The following is a 22404-nucleotide window of genomic DNA, read 5'->3' on the forward strand; positions in this document are numbered from 1 at the left end:
CATTTGGTAGCAAGTCATCTGGAGAAACCTGGAAGTTATGTCAGGATGCTTTTCACTGATTATAGTTCGGCTTTTAATACTATTCTGCCGGCTATTCTTATTGAAAAGCTGACTGACTTGAAGTTCCATCCCTCTATCTATGATTGGATTGTTGACTTTCTGAGGGACCGGCTACAAACAGTGAGGGTTGGGTCTGTCTTATCCACACATACACCCTGAAGCTTGACACTGGCTCGCCACAAGGCTGCGTGCTTAGCCCCTACCTGTACTCATTGTACACATATGATTGTGTATCATCCGACCCATCCACTGCGATCATCAAGTTCTCAGATGACACCATCTTGGTGGGTCTCATTACAGGTGGATATGAGACAGTGTACAGCGTACAGGTACAAAAACTATCCTCATGGTGTCTAGAGAACAACCTGCACCTGAACATTGGCAAGACGAAGGAGATGGTGCTAGACTTCTGGAGGAAAAGAGAGGAACCTGTCCCACTTTACATCAGAGGGGACTGTGTGGAGAGAGTTTCCTCCTTCAAATTCCTGGGAGTCTACCTCTGTGAAGATCTTACCTGGAAAACTAATACAGCCCAGGTGGCCAGAAAGGCCCAACAGAAACTCCACTTCCTCAGGGTTTTGCTGAAGAACAGGGTAGAACGACGACTCATGACCTTCTTCTACCGGTCTACTATTGAAAGCGTATTATGGTTTGGTATGCTGGCCTGACAGCCGTGGACAGGAAGGTATTGCAGAGGGTGGTGAGCACAGCACAAGACATCGTGGGCTGTTCCCTGACTCCACTGGATGACATCGCCAGGGCCTGTTGCCTTGGCAGAGTGAGGAAAATTCTCAGGGATGACTCACACCCTGGTTGGTACGTTTTTACTCTCCTACCATTGGGTAGGAGATACAGAAACATAGCCAGCTGTACCAACAGGCTGAAGAAGAGCTTTTATCCATGGGCTGTCAGGCTTCTGAATGGGACATAACTTTATAACTTGATGCATGACAGACTTGTGAGGCCGGCATGATGTGCAATTAGTTCACAGGTGAAATAAGTTGGGGGTTTGTAGTCACCGTGAGTTTGTGGTGAGGGGGGGCACAGAGGGAGGCTCAGCCAATTTCACTGTATATATGTTATACTTTGATAATAAAAGGTTTATTATTATTATTATTGAAAAGTATATAACTGCTTTCCTATTTCAAGTTGGCAGCTGTCATATTCAATCTATGTTACTGAACATATTTGGAAAGAGACACCACTGATCTCTGGACCCTCAGATATTCAGGTATGGGTAACCCATAAAAACTGTTGTAACAATTTCTATTGCAATGCACATATCAGTATATTATGGTTGGCCATACAGCCAGCCAGATGTTTAGGCTGGGGCTGACATTTTTATCCATCTATTGAGTCCTTCCCAAGGACCTAGGACAGACATATTATTGTTGTTGTTATTATTATTATTTTCCCCCTCTTTTTATACACATATATAACTCAAGGCAGTGAACATACCTAACTCTCTGCCTTCTATTTTTATCACAATAATAATAACTCTGTGAGATGGGTTGGGCTGAGAAAATGAGACTGTCCCAAGATCATCCTGTCATCGTTCCTGCCTAAGATAGGCCTAAAACTCACCATCTTCCTAGACCAGCACCGTCACCATCATCACATCAGACTGTCTCTCTCTGTACCCGACTGTATATTGCGTTTGCCATCATAATTATTTTCTGTTACCAGCTTGAATTATTCCTACTAGAAAATTGATAAACAGAACAGAGAAGCCACTGAAATAGTAGTGGATGCTCATTTGTGTTTCCTTGAGTTAAATGGCTGTGTGCTTGCTCTCATGGCTGGGGTTGCATTTCTGTACCTCCATCTGCTAATCACAGGCAGCAGCACCTCGGTCTCCATGGAGATAGTGAACAGCGTTAGTCAGGAGCACATAATAAATGAACTGTGGCATTTTTGAGATTGCAGGTATAGCATTGTGCTGCAAATGTTTCAAATCCAATCCAACTTGCTCTTTCATAGTTCTTCAGTGCTTTTTCATTTCCATTCCATAATTATTTAAGTGATGGTTGACAAGGGCATGAAGCCAACAAAAAAATTTAAATAATTGAAGAATGAAAAAAATGTTTTTATCTTCCTTTTGGTTGTATACAACTGTTGCAGGATAAAGAAGACACAGAAAATTTGAGAGTAGAAGAGATGACCAAACACTTAAAATTCATTTGTCTGAAGAGTAACCCGCATCTCCAAGAAAATCCCCATAGAAACAAACATCAACATCTACTTCTTAAGGAAAAAAAGTGAAAATATTTTATGGATGAATCATATTTTGGGATTTTCATTTTTTCCCCAGAAATGTATTACAGAAAGTTTTCAACTTACAACAATTCATTTAGTGACTGCTCAAAGTTACAACGGTACTGAAAAAAGTGACTTATGACCATTTTTCACACTTACAACCATTGCAGCATCCCATGATCACATGATCAAACTTCAGATGCCAGGCAACTGACTCATATTTATGATGGCTGCCGTGCTCCAGAGTCATGTGATCACTTTTTGTGACCTTCTGACAAGCAAAGTCAATGGGGAAGCCAGATTCACTTACCAACCAGACTACTAACTTATTAACTGCAGTGATTCACTTAACAATTTTTGGCAAGAAAGGTCATAAAATGGGGCAAAATTCACTTAACAAATGTCTCACTTACCAACATACATTTTGGTCTCAATTGTGGTCGTAAGTTGAGGACTACACGTACTTATGGTTCTTATACAGTTTTCATTTCAAATTTACTTAATAGTATCCTTTCTGGATTTTTGTAGAAAAAAAAGGTAACTATTTTTGATCTCACATCTTAAGATTTTTCATATAACAAAATAACAGAATGGGAGATTTGTAAGGGACACTGGAGGTCTTTTAGTTCAATCCCCTGCTCAAGCAGGAAGCCCTATAGCATTCCAGACAAATGACTGTCCAATCTCTTCTTGAAAACCTCCAGTAATGGCAACCCACAACTTCTGGAGGCAAGCCTATCCTAGATTCCTCTCACAGTTACTGCGGTTGAGCAGGTACCATCTATGCTGTACCTGTAGATTTGTTTTTTCCTGCCTAAATGCAAAACCTTACTGTTATGTCCTGAGCTTTGCAAATGGGCTCGGGGCGTTTGCAGGCGGTCCTGGGCAGGTGCAAGCTGCCCGGGACCAGACAGGCTGTCGCCAGCACCTGTGCGCATGCGCAGGTGCTGGCGCGCGAAAAGTAACACATTGACCCGGGAAAGGCCTATATAAGAGGCCGGGAGTTTTGGGCGTTGCCGGAACATTCAATCTGTAAGCTAAATGAAGAATAAAGCAATCTGAGAACTACAACTGCTTCTCGTGTCTTGCCATTTCGCGAGGGACTCAACACTGGCGACGAAGGTGGGATGCCTTGCATCGACTGAAAAGGAAAAGGTGTAAGCTTACCCAAGTGAGTCCTGAGCGGCGGAACGGCGTTGACTCGGCAGCTACCCGCCAATCCAGTGCGCATTCAGGGGTAGGCTGGCTGATAGACCCGTCTCCTGAAAATGGCAAAAATTGGAAGGCTTTCGGAGTTTGACGTCTCACATCCAGAGAGGTGGGAGTCCTACGTAGCCAGGGTGGAAAACTACCTCAAGGTGAACCAAGTGAGGGAAGATAGCTTGAAGGCTGCCACCCTGCTGTGTGTCTGTGGTCAAGACGCCTTCGAAATCGCGGAGAACCTCGCAGCACCTGTCCCATTAGAGTCTGTCAGCTACGCAGATCTAAAGAAGCTACTGAAAGAGCACTTCCAGCCTAAGATGTCCGTCATCGCATAGTGCCACACCTTCGAGCAGAGGGATCAACGATGCGGAGAATCGGCCAAAGAATTCATCGCCGCATTGAGAAAGGCCGCCAAGCACTGCGAGTTCAAGGACCTCGAAGAACGACTGAGGGACCGATTCATGTGCGGGCTAAGACATCGAGAGTTACAACAGAGGCTTTTCGCCAAAGAGGACTTGTCCTTCCAAGATGCCTTGAGAGAGGTCACCGCAGAAGAAGCAGCAGGCGGCGCCATCAAGAACATGCGGCCGATCAGGAACAGTCCAGATGTTGCATCCGTGCACCAAGAAGAAGTCCAAGGGAACTCCGAGGAGGATCCGGACAAGGAAGTCGACCGTCTCCACCCCACGAAGGAAGGGAACCAGAAAGGAAGCTCTTCAGCTCCCCTCAAGTGCATCGGCTGTGGAGGTCGCCACAGGAGAACCGACTGCAAGTTCCACTCTGCTATCTGCCGGGCGTGCGGAAAACAAGGACATATTGCAGCTGTGTGTCTGGGCTGATGAAAGGTACAACCTCAGGAAGAATTGCGCCTGAAAGGTACCAGGGTCCCCAGCCAGAATAGGGTGGGGTTTCGCGCTTCGCGAAGGAGCATCTTTAGGACAGGCACACACAAGCCCATTAAGAAAAAGCTGTCACTCAAGGTGAAGCTACAAGGGGTTCCATTAACTATGGAACTAGACACGGGGTCTGCACTTTCAATCATCTCCTTACATACATTTAGGAAGATTTGTTCCGGCAGTGGAACTCAGGCCAAGTTAAGGCCTTCTGACATTGTGCTAACAGACTTTCAGAATTCGAGAGTGTGTGTTAAGGGGGAGGCCACCCTTAACGTACAGTATAAGAATTTTGAAGGTCCACTAGACCTATTAGTAGTAGGGGGTGAACGAACGAGTCTCATAGGACTCGATTGGTTTGAGGCCTTGGGGATACACGTCACGGGGCTCAACAGGTTACAAACACTCGACCTGCGGGAAGTCTGCAAAGAATTTGCAGATGTTTTCAGCCCCCAGCTGGGCACATTCAAAGGACCCCGTGTCCTTAAAACTAGACCCCACTGTCACTCCCATTAGAATTAAAGCAAGAAGGGTCCCTTTTGCTTTAAAGAGTAAAATTGACACTGAGTTGGACAAATTGATCCAACAGGGAATTCTAGAACCTGTTGACTCCAGTCCTTGGGAGACCCCCATTGTCACGCCTCTAAAGGCAAATGGGGACATTCGCATTTGTGCCGATTACAAATGCACTCTGAATAAGATATTGCAGCAACATGCCTATCCTGTTCCTGTGGTCAGTCATATCCTGCCTCTCTCAAGGGGGGGCGTGTTTTTGCAAAGCTTGACCTAGCTCAAGCTTATCAACAGCTGCCTGTTGATGATGATGCTGCTATAGCTCAGACTATTGTGACCCACAGAGGGGCCTTAAGGTAAAAAGGCTACAGTTCGGGGTGAATGTCGCTCCTGGGATTTTCCAAAGCGTAATGGAAAACACACTACGGGGTATACCGGGGGTTTGCCCCTACTTTGATGATGTCTTAATTGCAGGAGACTCCACACACATTCTAGCTGAAAGGCTAAGGGCTGTTCTGTTAAGATTCAGGAAGACAGGCCTCAAGCTTAAGAAGGACAAATGCAAAATAGGGGTGCCTTCTACTGAATTTTTGGGGTTCAAAATTGATGCTGCTGGGATTCACCCTGCTGAATCCAAACTAACTGCCATTTTAGAAGCACCTAGGCCAAAGTCTAAGGCCGAACTTCAGGCCTTTCTGGGCCTCCTGAATTTTTACAATTCTTTTCTTCCACATAAAGCTAGTGTAGCTGAGCCTCTTCACAGGCTATTAGATAAACAAGCAGTGTGGCAGTGGTCACAAACACATGAGGCTAGTTTCAATGAGGTCAAGGCCTTGCTCACTTCTAACAGTGTACTTGCACACTTCAATGAGTCCCTTCCTGTGTGCATCGCTTGTGATGCTTCCCCTTATGGGGTTGGAGCTGTCCTGAGCCACCTCAGGTCTGATGGAACTCAGGTTCCTGTTGCATATTACTCCAGAACATTGTCTTCTGCTGAGCGCAACTATGCTCAAATAGACAGGGAGCCCTTAGCTGTTGTTGCTGGAATTAAAAAATTCCATGATTTTTTATATGGCATGCATTTCACGGTCTTCACTGACCATAAGCCTCTGCTGGGACTGTTTACCACACGTAAGCAAACTCCCCAAATCATTTTACCTAGAATGCTCAGGTGGTCTATTTTTTTGTCTGCATATGATTTTTCCTTACTTCACAAGCCTGGGAAAGAGATGGGCCATGCTGATGGCCTCAGTAGATTGCCCCTGCCAGTAATAGAAGCTGACCCTGCGCCAGCTGTTAACATTCTATCCATCCAAGCCTTGCCAGAGTCCCCTCTGAACGCCAGGGATGTAGCCGCTGAATCGGGCACAGATCACACACTTTCACGTGTCCTTTCTTGGGTTTTGTCTGGATGGCCTGAACGCTGTCCTAGTCCTGAGTTTCAGAGTTTTTGGTCTAAAAGGAACGAGTTCTCCACCTCTCAGGGTTGTCTGCTGTGGGGAAGCAGAGTTGTCATCCCCACCTCAATGAGGACTAGGGTCTTAGGGTCCCTCCACGAGAGTCATCCTGGCATTGTTTGAATGAAGGCCCTTGTGCGCAGCCACTTGTGGTGGCCTGGCCTAGACAAGGACATTGAGGCTAAGGTGCATGCATGCCACCTGTGCCAATGCTCTCGCCCAGAGATGCCCCAAGCTCCTGTGCATAGATGGGAGGAAACATAGTCCCCATGGTCTAGGGTGCACATTGACTACGCTGGGCCCTTTCAGGGCCAATTCTTCTTGGTCCTCGTTGACAGCCATTCAAAATGGCTTGAGGTTGTACCTGTCTCATCCACCACCACTGCAAAGACTATTCAGGTACTGAGGGGGATTTTTGCTGCACACGGGCTCCCAGATGTCATTGTGTCTGACAACGGCCCTCAATTTACTTCCTCCGAATTCCAAGCTTTCTTGCAGGCCAACATGATTCGTCATGCCACTTCTGCACCCTTCCACCCATCCACCAATGGTATGGCTGAATGCATGGTTCCCATCACCAAGGACGCCTTGAAGAAACTCACCCATGGGGACTGGCATCACAGGTTGGCTGACTTTCTCCTTTCTTATCGCACCACACCATCCACTTCTACAGGGAGAAGCCCAGCTGAACTTCGCTGGGGGCGCAAACTGACTACGAAGCTTGACCGGTTGCATCTGGACAGATTGCCTTTATCTACCTCACACCCTAGGGCACCTAGACAACTACTTGTGGGTGCCCCGGTTTGGACTCGTAATTACGGGCCTGGTCATACATGGGTCCCCGCTTCTATTTCCAGGGTCACAGGTCCTCTGTCCTACGAGGTCTCCCTGGATGACGGTCATGTCCTGCGTCGGCACATTGACCAACTCCGCCTTAGGCGGGACCTTCCTGCTGAGTCTCCTGGGTCCTTTCCAGGGGGGAGGGGGACCCCTTTGAGCAAAGGGAAGGGCACGAGCTGCTGCCCATCACCAATGATGGAGCCACAAACGGCACATTCCAAGATTCTGCGAGAGCCCCAAACAGGAATTCTAGGGGTTTATCCAACCACCAGGCATTCACGCCTACTCCAGCCAGGGAGTCGCTCCGGGGGCACAATCACTATTCACCTGCACAACACAGTACTCCAGTCAGGGAGGATACCCGGGAGCATCCAAATAAATCATACCCCGCAAGAGAGCTGGCACATAATCCCCAGAATTGGCCTGACCTTACCCCAAGTCCTACAAGGGGGCAAACATACAGGGAGGTGGTCGAGGAACCAAGTCCCGACTACAACACCTCCAGCCCAAATCAGGGAGTAACTGAGTTTTGGGAAGGCACAGAAACCCACACAAGCCCAGACACAAAACGGGGATCAGGGGATGGACAGCCTCCTGACAGGTCTTGGACGGACCTAGGAGGTTCTACAGAGACGCCCAACAGTGGCTATCATTTAGAAGGGCCAGAGAGCCTACAGCTAGGCAGGACAACCAGGTCACAAAGTGACAGAAGCCCTGGCCTAACGAGCCCGGTGGGCAAGCAAGCAGGCCAGGCATTGGGGCACAGTCCTTGGAAGGCACCAAGGCATGATAAGGGGAACAGGCACACATCACCCCTCAGTCAGGGGACACCTGCCAGAGACCCAGAGCCTAGGAGGTCACAGAGAGCAAGGAAATCACCTAAATACATAACATTGCTGTCTAAACAGAGCCAGTAGAAGGGTAGGAGCACTGGGGAGTAGAAAACTGCATCAAGAAAATGGGTTGTATGTTGGTAGTAGTTTTAGCCTGGGGGAAAGGGGTGTTATGTCCTGCGCTTTGCAAATGGGCTCGGGGCGTTTGCAGGCGGTCCTGGGCAGGTGCAAGCTGCCTGGGACCAGACAGGCTGTCGCCAGCGCCTGTGCGCATGCGCGGGTTCTGGCGCGCGAAAAGTAACACATTGACCCGGGAAAGGCCTATATAAGAGGCCGGGAGTTTTGGGCGTTGCCGGAGCATTCAATCTGTAAGCTAAATGAAGAATAAAGCAATCTGAGAACTACAACTGCTTCTCATGTCTTGCCATTTCGCGAGGGACTCAACACTTACTTTTCTAATCCTGAATTGTATTTTGTTGGATAGGGTGCAGTGTTCAGGTCTGTGAAGATCCTTCTATATCTTGAGTCTTTCTTCTAAGATATTGGCTATTCCTCCAGCTTGGTGTTGTCTGCAAAATTATTGAGTTCCCATTCTATCTCCTCTTTTAAATAATTTATGAAGATGTTGAAAAGTACTGGACCTAAGATCAAACCTTGAAGTACCCTACTGCATGCTTCCGTCCATGTAGAAGTAGTTCCAATGAGGGCTATATCTGGTGGTGATGCTGTCTATCCCATTTATTTCTATCATACCAAAAAGTAGGCCGTGGTCTACTTTGTCAAATGCCTTACTGAAATAAATAAACTATGCCCACAGTATTTTTTGATCCATTAATTTTATTTCTTTGTTAAAGAATGAAGTAAGATTTGTCTGGCATGATCCATTTTTGACAAACCCATGTTAACTTCTAGACTAGCTTTTACTGGTGCCTGTATTATGTTGAATTCCAATATGACATGGTTACTCTCCCACAAAGTTCCTGCAACTTTAATCACCTTTATCATTTCATCCCTGTTAGTAAAAATTCAATCCAGTGTATCTAATCCTCAAGTTCCCTCCTCTACCTTTTGGATGACAAAATTATCTGCTAGGTTCATCAGGAACCTGTTTGACCCCCCCCCCCATTTGATACAGAGTTTGTCTCCCAGTTGATGTCAGGTTGGTTAAAAACTCCCATCACTATTGTAGTGTACTTATTGCATACCTTATTAACTGATTAGCATACGGGTGTCAAACTCATCACGTCATGTGACATGTCGCGACATGTCCCAACTTTTTTTGCATTGCCGGAGCTGGGATGGGCACAGCCTCCGTATGATGCAACTGGCCTGCGGCCGGCAGTTTGACAACCCTGATTAGCAGAAAATTTATCTACTGTATTTCCTCTGGTTGGGTGATCTGTAGTATACACTCATGGCAATGTTTTTCCTTTTATATTAACCCTAATGCATTCAAGTTTTTCATACCTGGTTTTTTGCATTTCTGTAGAAATGTAGTTATTTCTTTCATATAATGCAATTCCACCTCTTCTTTTGTTAAGTTTGTTTCTTTTGAACAATTTAAATCTTTCTAGCAATACATTCCAGTCATGGGTTTCATCCCACCAAGTTTCGGTAAAGGCAACAATGTCATATCTACTGTTATGTACTAGGGTTTCAAACTTGCCAGGTTTATTCCTCATATTTTGAACATTAGTGTATAGCCATCTGAGTCCTTTTTGACTGACCCTATGTTTGCTTCCTACATCTCCTGTTTTGAATTTGAGTTCCCCTTCTATCTCACCATTTGGTGATTTCCTTGAGGTTTATGCTTGAGATTAAGTCCTAAAAATTGGTCTCCCTCCCTCTCCAATTTTAGTTTAAAGTCTTTCAGATAAGTTGACCCATTTCCAAAAAAATTCTTCCTGGTTCTTGTGAAGTATAGCCCATTCCCTGCTAGAAGCCCTTCATGTAGTATTGTATACCATGGTGTAGGAATCCAAAGTTCTTTTGACTGCATCATCCTTTAAGACAGTCATTTTATTTTAAAATTTCTCCTTTCCCTCACAGGATGTTTACTTTCTATTGGAAATACAGATGAAAACACCACCTGTGTTTCCATTTCTTTGGCTTTCATTTCTAGTTGCTCATAGATTCTTGATATTGTTTTCAGGCTCTTTGTTATATCATTCATCCCCATATGAAAGAATAGAAGAGGATAATGATCTGTTATAGCAGAACCAGACCCTTAACACAGACAGGGAGTTGGACTCAGTGTTTTAATGGCCCAATCCAAGACTTTGTGATCCAGACCTGTTGAAGAATTGGAGTAACAGTAGATGTTTCTATAAGCAGTATGGAAATGATGAACTTGAAATTCTTACAAAGCTAAACAGAGTGGCTTTGCTAGTGTTGTCCAGAATCAATTATTTTTGCTTCCTGTTATTTCTTTTTGTACTGTTTTTGAACTTCTGATTATTCTTTGTTACAGCATCCAAATTCAGCAGTTTCTACAGGTTTTTTTTAAATATTCCAAGACATCTTTTTTTTTTACCCTATCCTATATATTTTTCTTCCAACTTCCATCTTTCTTTTACCTATTTTCCTAAGATATAGTTTTCCATATTATTTTTAACTGTCATGTTGGTAATATGTTGTTAATACTTTGGGGAAACTTCTAGGAATTTTTGGGTGTAAATTATATGTGGTAGGCAGTGCCTCTTCAATTATGATGTAACTAAAGTGTTACTTCATTAAAAAATCTTTAATCATATTCCAAAATAATCCTCAGATGCTAGCCTGAGTGTTCTTGCTGCCTATGTTTTTCTGGGCATTGTAACTGCAGAAATATTCTTGCACACACATAAAGCTCCTCTAGAGCATTACACAATTCACACAAATGGGAGATTATCTAGCTGAGTAATGCAGCAACATCCCAGAATAGCTCCAGACTATTGGTAATTGAAGATGTCTTTCCTTTGCAAATAAAACCAGGACAGCTAATGTCATATAATAATGAAAGAATTTTGTTTCTCTTCATTTTAGGCTCTGCATTTAATTTGCATATCTTCTGTGTTGTGATAAAAGTTGCAGGCAAAGGAAATTGGCTGGGGACATGATGTTTGGTTGCCATTCAAGTGATTTCTATGCATAAAAGAAATGTGTTACAGGAAATGTACAATAGAAATTATTTTGAAAACTGAAAGAAGGTATGATTAAAAACAAAGATTTGTCATCAGGAGGTTACTGTATTAACTTTTCATTAAACCACAGCTGTCTTTTTAACCCCAAATTGTTTTTGTATTAGAATAGTAAGCAGTTTTTTTCCCCATGACTGACTCACCAAAAGTGATTTGTTTTTCATTTCTCATCCACTCTCTAAACTGAAACAGAGGAGTATGAAACTCAAGAACAACTGTCAAGTGTCCTCAAATGGGACGGAGGAATATCCTGCAGCTCCTGACCCACCCTCTGGAGGTGCTCCAAATGTTTTGTCAATCTCCCCACTCAACCACCAGATATGTAACTCTCTAGGTTAGAAGAACTGAGGGAAATAGCATCACACACTCCAAAGGCAACTTTTCTCTTGCACAGTACCCTCATTTTTACGCTGAAATAGCCTGTTCTCCCTGAAAAGCCACAGCTGTGGACTAAGTGTTGTGAAAACTATTTGTGGGACACTAATACTATGAGTTGTGGATGCAATGCATACTGGCCACAATTGCTTGGCTGTGGCTTTGTAGCCTGAGACCTCTAGATGCATTGAATTGCATTTACCACATTGACTGCAGGAAGTGTACCATAATTTCTCCAATCTCGTAAACGTTGCCCTAAGAATCTGCTGCTATGTTTAAAATATAACGTTTGGTAATTGACAGTCTAATATTAAATAAACAAATGCAGTGAGTAACTGGGAAATTAACAAAAGCATTGAATTGCAGAGCAGCATCTGCAGAAAAAAACTTATTTTGATCTAATTTTCCTTCATACTCTTGACTTGAGTACCAAAAGTACTATTATACAAAAGTGAAAGCTAAGAGCATGATCCAGCTTGGATTAAACACTATATTAAGTCCCAGTAAGATGCTTTAACTAGGATAATTTAAGCTCTTGCTTAAATATTATTCATCTAAATCACTGGAAGTAAATTTTTTGGCTAAATTGTTTCCTAAACTTCTCAATATAAATAGTGGAAATTATGATTGATCAAACCATGTGAATAAAGATTGATTATATCAGATTAGAGCTCTGTGCTTATTGGCCTTTCATTTAGATTAAGAATTAAATGTTCTATGCTGCCAAAGAATCTGGCGATGGAATCTCAGTGTACTTTCCCTAGCATATATAAAATCTGTTTTATACAGGTTACATCAGATTTTATATATTTATATTCATCTATAGAACTACTGAAAACTCTTTTTGCCTGAGAGCAAAAAATAGCTGGTGAAGCAGTAGTAATTCAGCATATGCTGCAAGAAAGAGAAAAGAAAAAAGAGGCACTTTGGGAAATCAGATTTACAAATACTAGAATTGCTGACTCTAATTTCTCAACTTTTTATCAATATTATCAATTGGGCTGCTCGGAGCATTTTTAGGGCAGCTCTGACCAATTTTACATGTTCTGCCATGATGCTGATATAGATTAAAATGTTATCCAGATAGACCAAAACCCCTTTGTACAGGTGTTCATGCAGCACTTTGTTTATCAGCTGCATAAATACAGTAGGGGCACCCTGCAGTCCGAAGGGAACGACTCAGAATTGGAAACACCCCAAGGGGCAATTAAAAGCCGTTTCTCACTCATTGCCTTCCTTAATCCTCTCCTTGGCCAAATGGGCTAGCATATCCTTCATCAGGGGCAGTGGGTAGACATTTTCAATGCAAACAGCATTTAGCCCATGATAGTCAACGCATAGACAAAGGGACCATCCTTCTTTTGCCTGAACAGCACTGGAGCAGCCACTCTTGGTCTGGTGGGTTATATGAAACTGCACTTCAGGTATTTGTCTATGCACGCTCATAGTTCCTCTGATTCTCTAGGAGTCATTGAGTACAATTTGAGATTGGGCAATTTAGCCCCAGCTTGTTCTCTATGGAGCAGTCAGTTGGCTGGTGGGGTGGAAGCCTTCTGAGTTATTTTCACTAAAAATATCCCATAGGTCCCAATATTCCTTAGGGACCTGGGGGTCACCTTTGGGGCATTTCTTCGTTGCAGGTGCACACCTCCCTTCTTGGCTTTGCCTGCAGCAACTTAGGAGCAGGGAGCTCAAGTTTCCTTTTCAGGTCTCCTTTTGGGCTGGCCCACTGAATCTTTAACATCCTCCTTCTCCAGTTTACATAGGGATTCCATTTCAGGAGCCATATCAAGCCTAGTACAAGGGTCTCTCCATGCCAGGTGCCATAATAAAGCTCAAGGTTTCTTTGTGTGCCCCCATTCTTATTTCTATTGGCTCAGTGATGAACATTGCTGCCCCTCCCCCTGCTACTGAGCTATCCAGCTGGCAAAAAAGCCATAGGAACTTTAAGTTGCTTGAGTCTTAGACCTAGCTTCTCAACCAGGGCAGGGTTAATCAGGCATCTGGTGCAACCCAAGTCCAGGAGGGCTACTAGGTTCTCCTTGTGCCCTGGGGATGGAACCACCAGTTCTACAAGAATGGTTACTGGGATTACTGGGTGACTTACCAAGGGGTCATCATCAGAGTCAGTATTGATGTCCATCAGATGTTCATCTGGAATGTTTGGAGTTCTCTCGCCATCCTTGGGGGATGGGGTGAACCCAACAACTTCCATTCCTCCAGGGCCATCTCTTGAATTCTCTGAGCTGGCTTCACTGGCTTCTTGGTGGGGATGGCCCCACAAACAGACCAAGTCAATCTCAAACTTTTTGGCCAAAACATACCAGCCATGAAAAGGGGGGCACCCCTGGAGATGCAAGTGTTGTAGACATCATAATTCAGCCCATCCTGGAAACACTTGATCAGCATATCTTGTGACCAAGTGGTTAGTCAGCAGGCCAGATTGAGAATTCTTGGGTATAGGTGGCCATGGGTCATCAGCTCTGGCTCATGGTCTTGATCCTGTTTTTGTGGTCAGCCAAGGAATCTTCAAAATGCTTTCAGCATTGCCTGCATAAAATGGAGAAGTGAAGATTAATAGCTATCTTAAAGTATTTAAAAAACTGTCATGAGGAAGATGAAGTAGAGCTCTTTTCTGTCGCTTCTGGGAATGGAACTAGAATCAATGGACAGGAACTGCAAGAAAACATTTTGGTTAAATATTAAGATAAACCTTCTAAGTACAGAAATAGCTCAGCAATAGAAAAGAGTGCCTCATGGGTTTGGGTGGGAAAAGATTCCACTTCACTTGACATATTTAAACAATGACTGCATTTAAAACTGCAGATTTTACAATAAGTGATGGATTGGATTTCTCAGCCTTGACATTGTGGAAGGTGACCACTTGGCTCTGGATTCCTCCAGTGCTATGGTTACACACTGCCCTTCACCCCTTCAGTGATTATTTCCAGACCATACTCCTGCATGTAGGTCCAGACTTGACCCAAGAAAAACCCTAGTGGCTTAGGGTCTCCACTGTAATAATAATAATAATAATAATAATAATAATAATAATAATAATAATAATAATAATCTTTACTTATTAGCCCGTGGGATCTCCGCTGTACTTCACCCCAAGGGCTGGTGGTCTCTTTTGCAGTGGCCCAAGCTGGTGCTGCTGGCTGAGTGGCCAGGGCGGCAGCTGGTTGTGGAGCCAGACTCTGTGTCTGAACTGCTGGGACAGGCACTGCCATAGCTGCAGAGGTGGGCATTATTACGCCATCACCGCCTGATGCTTGCGCTGGTTGGGCAGCCGGATGAGCCAGAGCTTCATGCTCCTTAAAGTGCCAAAGGCCCCCCTCAGGTACTCAATTGCACACTCCAGCATCTCATGTTCCAAATCTGCCTTGCCTGGATGGCTTTTCTTCTCGGTCTTCTTTCTTTCTGATCCCCAGTGACCATCGGAGTCTTGGCTGATCACCGCAGGCTTCCACTTCATCCAGCCATTTGGGGAGGCCTATTCTGTCATGGGGTCTCAAGGATGCTGCTTCACCCCAGGCTTCAATCTCCTCCTGGTCACTCTCATGAGCCAACATAGTGTGCACAGCCTCCATGGTAGAGGTGTCTCTCTGGATTGGCTGTTATTGCAGTTCTAGCCTACTGTCAATCCTGCCCAAGTCAGGTCCCTTGACTCAATTTGGGTGAAGTGATAGGCTTTTTTTTTTTTTTACTAAAGGCTACTGGCTGCAGTAAAGTCAGGCTAGAACTAAATTTCCCATGTGAAAAGTTACAAATTTTCCCTCTCGTGCCAGCCCTCCCCCTGTAACCAATTTGTCTTCAGCCAATGAAGAGCCACATAGGTGTTTTGAGAATGCTGAGATGTTTGGGGTAATCCACATTCCAATCTCAGGATGTGTGGCCTTGAGCGCTGGCACAAACTGGTTCCGTGCTTCCCCTGGTCTTCATCAAACTGTCATTCCCCACTCCCTATTTCCCATCACATCCCCATACACACTAAGCTTCCAAAAATTTAGACATTCCCCCAGAACGACACTCCACAATGACCATCACATGAAGTCATGATAGCCATTGCAATCTGAAAAATGTCCATGCTGTCAGTGTTTGGATGTCTTTGTCACACCTCTGAGAGCAAAGTAATGATCATCTTCAAATATAGAGGTTCCAATAATTCTGTAATAACCTTGTCTGACTGAATATCCACCCAAAAGGTTCTGCAATTTCCTCCCTAAATCCATAACCATTAGCAGCAATGTGTTGTCCAAAACTGGAGAGTATTTACTTTGCCAATCTGGCTTATGCAGCCATCATTCTTCCTCTGAAGAAAAATTTAACTCAAAATCACCAATGTTTCCCAAGCCCAGAGCAGCAATTCCACCTTGATGCATAACTCCCTGCTCTATTAAGCATCTTAATTTCAGCCTCATGTCTCTCACAACTTTCCATTTGCATTTTTGCCACTCAGAGTTTGCAATTTCAGGATCCCTCTCCATCTGTACTGACACGATTGTATATCTATCTATAACATTTTTTTAAAAAAAAGCAGTTTATCTGAAACCCTCAGAAATCAAATCCCATTTCATGCTGTCATCTCTTTAGCCAATTCGTTGTGGTCACTGGATTTCCAAACACTGAGCTCCCCCAGACATTAATTCTTTCTTTGCAATAACATTTCCAATTTATATTGCACATTGTTCTCCCTTTCCAATATGATTGACACCAGTGTCAGAATACCATTGTAATTATTTCTAAGCAAAACTAAGCATTTCATATTGTAGTTCTAACAACCAGACTCTGAATCTTTTGTGACTTCTCACTCACAAATCTCTGACACACACATCACAGACATAAAATGCATCCAGGGCACTCTGTCAGATATGCAGCACTTGCACACAGTATGGCAAACACTGTCCTTACCAACATGATTCCAGAGCACCTTAGCTTATCTTTGTTAGGTACCAAGACTGAACTAATTATCAAACTGCTTAATATTCCAGATGCTCCTGACCCAAACTACAAGCGATGTTAATTACTGATTTTCCCCACCTTAGAAAATTCAACATGTATTTGCTATTCACCAAAGAAATTACTTTTAACATTTGAATTCTATTTGCTTTAGGTATTCTGTGTTAACTGCAGATTACTCCACTGTGCAAAATCTCACAATTTTGATTAAGTTGCTTTGCCAAGAACTATCCAGAATTGGCTAGGCAGTATGCAGATTTGCAAATTGGGTTATGTATAATTCATGCATATGACATTTGGCCCAGATCCTCCCCTCAAATATTATATGATTTATTCCCTACCAACCCTCCTCGTCAGTCTTAACAAGTCTATACCATTTACTTGGCAAGGTTTTTCAGAAGTATTTTGCCATTGCTTGCTTCTTAGAGCTGGGAAGGAACGAGGGGCCCAAGAGCACTCAGCTGAATTTTACATCTAAATCAGGCTAGAACTCAGTCCACCCATGCCTGTGACAACACCTCAGCCACTAACTGGTTCTAAATGAGTCCTTTACCTGATATAAAAATTCTGAAAGCAACTGTGCATTTGTTCTGTAAGTCTATTGTAGGGCCACTCTTTCATCAAACCCATTTCTAAGAAAAAACAGAAAACCTATAAATCAAAAGCATTAACATTTACACATGTTTAGAATTAAAAGTTACATACATTCCCACAATTCAAGTCTTTCTGCAGAAAGCACTGTTCCTGCTACCCCGGGATATCAGAACTCCATATTTTTCAGTGTAGCAAACATTGTGGACTTCTTTAGTAAACTTTGAAAAGCACTTAATGCAAAATATATTTTGAACCCTGGTTCCTACACTTAGGCAACAATTTGGTAGCAGAAGGCAAGGGGTATGCCACAGCTGCCTTCCCAACCACGCATGGGATCATTAGGACTGGCATTACTAAGGATGTGGTCATAAAGCATGTCACATGACCACATCACTTGCTTTGATAACCCCAGCAGGCCTAGTTGCCATCATAACACCAAGATGTGTGGATCATTAACTGGAAAGCAGCTAGAGTCTGAGGAAAGAAGGGGTGTAGGAGTTTGGGGGGTGCCATGGGGGAGGGCTGAAGGAGACTGGCAAAGGGCTTGGGAGCTCCAGCATAGGCCATCCACATGGCAGGAAGATGGGGGGGGGATGAAAGCTAAGACACAATACAAATGCAGAAAGCTCAGGGAATGACAGCATGTCACAGTATAAATGAAACAAGGCCTGGGGAAATTACCAGAGTGACTTATTGTAAGGACCCACCCCACTTTGCATCTTAAGAAGACAGAACTCTTGGAATAATTCTTCCAACAGGAATCCTTTATTAAGAGAAAATGGTTGCAGGCGTTCTAGACAGGACTTGGGGTTCAAGCTCTCCCATTCGAGGTTTTAAGGGGTTCCCCAGTAGTCCCACCCAATCACCCCCCTCTTCCAGTGACACTTTCAGGCATCACAATCCCACCCCTTTTTTCCTTTCTTCCGGCTGGATGGAGACTTCAGATAAACTACATGAAAGGTAAATAGCCTCCTTTGTTATGATAAGGCCTTTTGGTGCTAACCACATTCAAACCCTTTGAAATTGTACCAAAGGAAGTGAGGGCCATAAAGCCCCTTTGTTCACCCCCATCTCTTTTTTTATGACAGAATCCAGAGAGGGCAGAAATGGGGTTTTCTATAATTGATAACTGGAGATGAAGTATAATTGGATTCTGACATCCAGCCCCCCTTAAAAATAAGAGAGATCCACCTGAAAGAAAACAAAACAGGTATAAAAGTTAGTCAGGCTTGTTAGGATACTCTGTGTGAAACTTCTTCAATAGCTTCAGGGCTCTGACATGACGTTTATGGACCCACTCATTTTGTGAGGGAGGGAGGTGTTTCCAGGCAACTAGGTACTGAGTTGCTCCATGATATCTCCTAGAGTCAAGGATTTCCTTTATTTCGAAATGTTGTTCGCCCTCCACCATGATTGGAGGTGGTGGGGTGGATTTTTGGCCGTAGAGGTGACTGATGCTCTCTTTTCAGCAAGCTGCAATGAAAAATTGGGTGTATTTGCCTGAGATTTTTGGGTAATTCTAATTCTACTGTTACTGGATTTATGATTCTTTTAATTGGAAAAGGTCCTATGTATTTTGGTCCAAGTTTTTTACAGGGCTGTAGGAACTTTAGGTATTTTGTAGATAAGTACACCATCTCTCCTATAATGAATGGTGTAGGCTCAACCCTTTTTTTATCGGCTTGTGTTTTATATGCCTGCCTAGCTTCATCTAGTGCTTTTCTGACTATTGGCCAGGTGTTTTGTAATTTCTCCATCCATTCTTTCAGCGAGGGGATCGTTGGTTCGTTTGGGGTTAATTCTGGCATGGGGTTGAAACTTTGACCGGTGGCTATTTGAAAAGGAGTGTAACCTGTGCTGGAATGGACTGCATTATTGTAGGCAACTTCTGCAAAAGGGAGTAAGTCCGCCCACTCGGTCTGCTGGAAACTAAGAAAACATCTTAAATATTGCTTAAGTACGGAGTTCATTTTTTCAGCCCCCCCCCCATTTCCTTGTGGGTGGTGGCTAGATGTCAGTCCCTGAGTGGTTCCTAAGAGGGATAAAAATTCCTTCCAAAATGCAGACGTAAATTGCACCCCCCTGTCAGAGATGATGCGTTGGAGTGCCCCATGCAATCTGTAAATGTGCTGGATGAAAAGTTTTGCTAAGGCTTTTGCAGTGGGAATCTTTTGGCAAGGGATAAAGTGCACCTGTTTGGAAAACAAGTCCGTGACCATCCAGACAACAGTATTCCCATTGCTTTCTGGCAATTCCACTATAAAATCCATGGCTATTTCTCTCCAGGGGGCTGAGGGACTTGCCACTGTTTGCAATAGTCCTGGAAATTTCCCTTGCAACCTCTTTGCCGTGGCACATTTTGGACAACTGGCTATATAACTTTCTATGTCCTTTTTCATGGATGGCCACCAAAATTGCCGTTTAATTAAATGTAAAGTTTTTACAAATCCAAAATGCCCTGCTGATTTTGTGTCATGGCAAAGGTGCATGAAAGTTACTCTTGGAGTTGTTGGTATATATAACTTTTCCCCTATCCAAGGCAACCCGTCTTTCATTGTGCACACATTTTTGTTTTTCTGGAACCAATCATCTGTTTCCAAACTTTTTCTGAATTCAATTCCAGTTTGGCTGTCCAGTTGTGTTTTTAATTTGGCTTGGGTTCTTGTGGTTACTGGTGCTGCCAGTTGTGACTCTGCCATTATTGGTCTAGAGTCTGTGGTTCGTGCGCTGTTATATGGGGGCATGCGAGATAGAGCATCTGCCAGGAAGTTCTTTCTTCCTGGTAAATGTTTGAGCTTAAATTGGAATTGGTGAAAATGCTGGGACCAGCGGGCTTGTTTGGGATTGAGTTTCCTGGACGTTTTCAGGGCTTCTAAATTTTTGTGATCAGTCCACACCTGGAAGGGGATTTTGTTGCCTTCCAGGAACTGTCGCCACGTGAGTAATGCCCAACGTATCCCATAAGCCTCCTTCTCCCATACGAGCCAGCGCTGTTCTGTTTCCGTGAGTTTCTTGGATGTATATGCACAGGGTTGCAATACCCCTTCATTGTTTTCTTGTAATAGAACAGCCCCCACTGCCACATCACTTGCATCTGCCTGTATTACGAAGGGCTTGTCCATGTCTGGGTGCCTTAGTATTGGTTCGGCAGAAAAAGTCTCTTTAGTCTCTCAAACGCTGCTTGGCACTCCATTGTCCATGTTAGTGGCTGGCTAGGTTTTACTGAGGATGCTCCCTTCGTTTTTAGTAAGTTAGTGAGGGGCAAGGCTATCTGGGCAAATGAGAGGATGAATTGGTGGTAAAAGTTTGCAAAGCCCAGGAAACTTTGTAGTTGCTTTCTTGTGCGGGGTGGTGCCCAATCTAATACTGCTCTGACCTTCTCTGGGTCCATTTCAATGCCCTGGGGGGATATGCGATAACCTAGGTAATCTATCCTTTCCTGGTGGAATTCGCATTTTGAGAGTTTGGCATATAGGTGGGCGGCTCACAGCTTCTTTAAAACCGCTCTGACAAGGTTGACATGTTCCTCTTTTGTTTCAGTGAAGATAAGAATGTCGTCCAAGTAAACAAGGACCCCCTTAAACAGGTGCTCCCTTAGAATGTCATTGATTAATTGCATAAAAACTGCAGGGCCCCCTTGTAATCCAAATGGCAAGACTTTGAATTGATAGCACCCCATGGGGCAGTTAAATGCAGTCTTCCATTCGTCCCCTTCCTTAATTCTCACGCGATAGTAAGCTTCCCTTAGGTCTAGTTTAGAAAAATTTTTCCCTTTCGATAGGTGTGACAGCATGTCTTTCATGAGGGGTAGAGGGTATAGGTTGCTTTCACTGATTGTATTCAGGGCCCTATAATCCACGCATAAAAGTAAAGAGCCATCCTTCTTCTCTCTAAAAAGGACCGGGGCAGCCACTTTAGGCTTGGCTGGCTCAATGAAACCTCTCTCTAGGTTTTTTTTAATAAATCTTTCCATTTCCTCCTTCTCCTTTTGGCTCATGGAGTATAATCTGGGCTTCGGGAGTTTTGCCCCAGGCTTGAATTCAATGGTACAGTCTGTGGGTCGGTGGGGGGGGGAGCTCATTTGCCCTCTCTTCACTGAAAACTTCAGCAAGGTCTCTATATTCCTCTGGTATTTCTGTTAATCTTTTTTCCTCTCCTATGGATGCTTTTTCTATTCTTGATTCTGGTAGCCTCCCTTGGGGTTTTAAGTCCATAGGGTCCCCCTTCGGGAATTTGATTTCTGTCATCCTCCAATTTACCCAGGGGTTCCATTTTTCAACCATTCCATCCCTAGAATCATTGGGCATTCCATGCCTGGGGTCACCACAAACATTATGTCCTCTTCATGTTTGCCCAGGGAGAGGTGTATTGATAGAGTGGCTAGGGTACCTGGCACCCCTCCCTGCTATGGATCCATCTAACTGGCCAAATGAGATTGGTTGTTGCAGTCTCCTCGATGGGATGCCCAGATTACCCACTAGTGTTGGGCTAATGAGGCAGCGGGTGCAGCCAGAGTCTATTAAGGCTTTCACCTTCACAGCTTCGGACATGGGGAGGGATTAATATAGTCACTGTCTTGAGGGTGGGTGTGATGTGTCCACTTACCAGGGGTTCGCCCTCCGAGCTGTCATCTGAGGCATCCACCGGCCCTGTGGTGTAGGCTGGAGTTCTTTCCCCTTGGTGAGCAGAAGTGGGGGGTTCCGCAATTTCCATCATTCTCATTGCAGTTTCTTTTGGCTTAGCTGAAGACTTTTCGGATTTGTTGATTGGGGATCTGTCTGGGTTGTGCTGGGGGGCTTTGGAGCGGCATTCTACAGCTCGATGCCCTTCTCTTCCACACTTGAAACACCCCATTTGCTTCTTGGCGGTAGCCGATGATTTCACCGGTTCGTGTGTCAGCTCAGGCGGGGGGCGGCTCCATTGTTTTCCTCGGTGGTGTCTTTTCACTATGTCGATCTCTGCTTCCTCTGCCAAGATGTACCATTCCTCAAGTTGGTGTGGGTCCCCTCAGGGCAGGCAAGCGTCATATAGATCATAATTTAGTCTGTCTTTGAAATGGCTAAGGAGGATGTCTTCTGGCCAATTCAGTTTGCTGGCAATGGCCCGGAATTCTTGTGTATATTCAGCCACCAGGCATTTGCCTTGCCTCATCATTTTTATCCTTTCACGGGCTTTGCGATCAGCCAGGGGGTCTTCAAATCGTCTTCTCAAAGAGGACATGAAACGGTTGAAGTTACTG

The 22404-nt window shown here is 44.2% G+C and overlaps 1 protein-coding gene across 7 annotated transcripts in view; it reads left to right on the forward strand.

Annotated features, from left to right (window-relative positions):
• VWC2L (von Willebrand factor C domain containing 2 like) overlaps positions 1–22404 on the forward strand; it is a 127858-nt gene that overhangs the window by 64440 nt on the left and 41014 nt on the right. Inside the window, exon 7 of one of the 7 annotated variants that reach the window (XR_005555425.1) lies at positions 11080–11261. The exons of the other annotated variants lie outside the window; for them this stretch is intronic. The gene's annotated coding sequence lies outside the window, so the exon portion shown is untranslated. Of the gene's footprint in view, positions 1–11079; positions 11262–22404 lie in introns of those variants that run through there. 7 annotated transcript variants of the gene reach the window in all.

This window comes from Crotalus tigris, unplaced genomic scaffold, assembly GCF_016545835.1.
Source record: "Crotalus tigris isolate CLP2741 ecotype Arizona unplaced genomic scaffold, ASM1654583v1 scf7180000024464.508515016:1373766, whole genome shotgun sequence".
Taxonomy (NCBI): domain Eukaryota; kingdom Metazoa; phylum Chordata; class Lepidosauria; order Squamata; family Viperidae; genus Crotalus; species Crotalus tigris.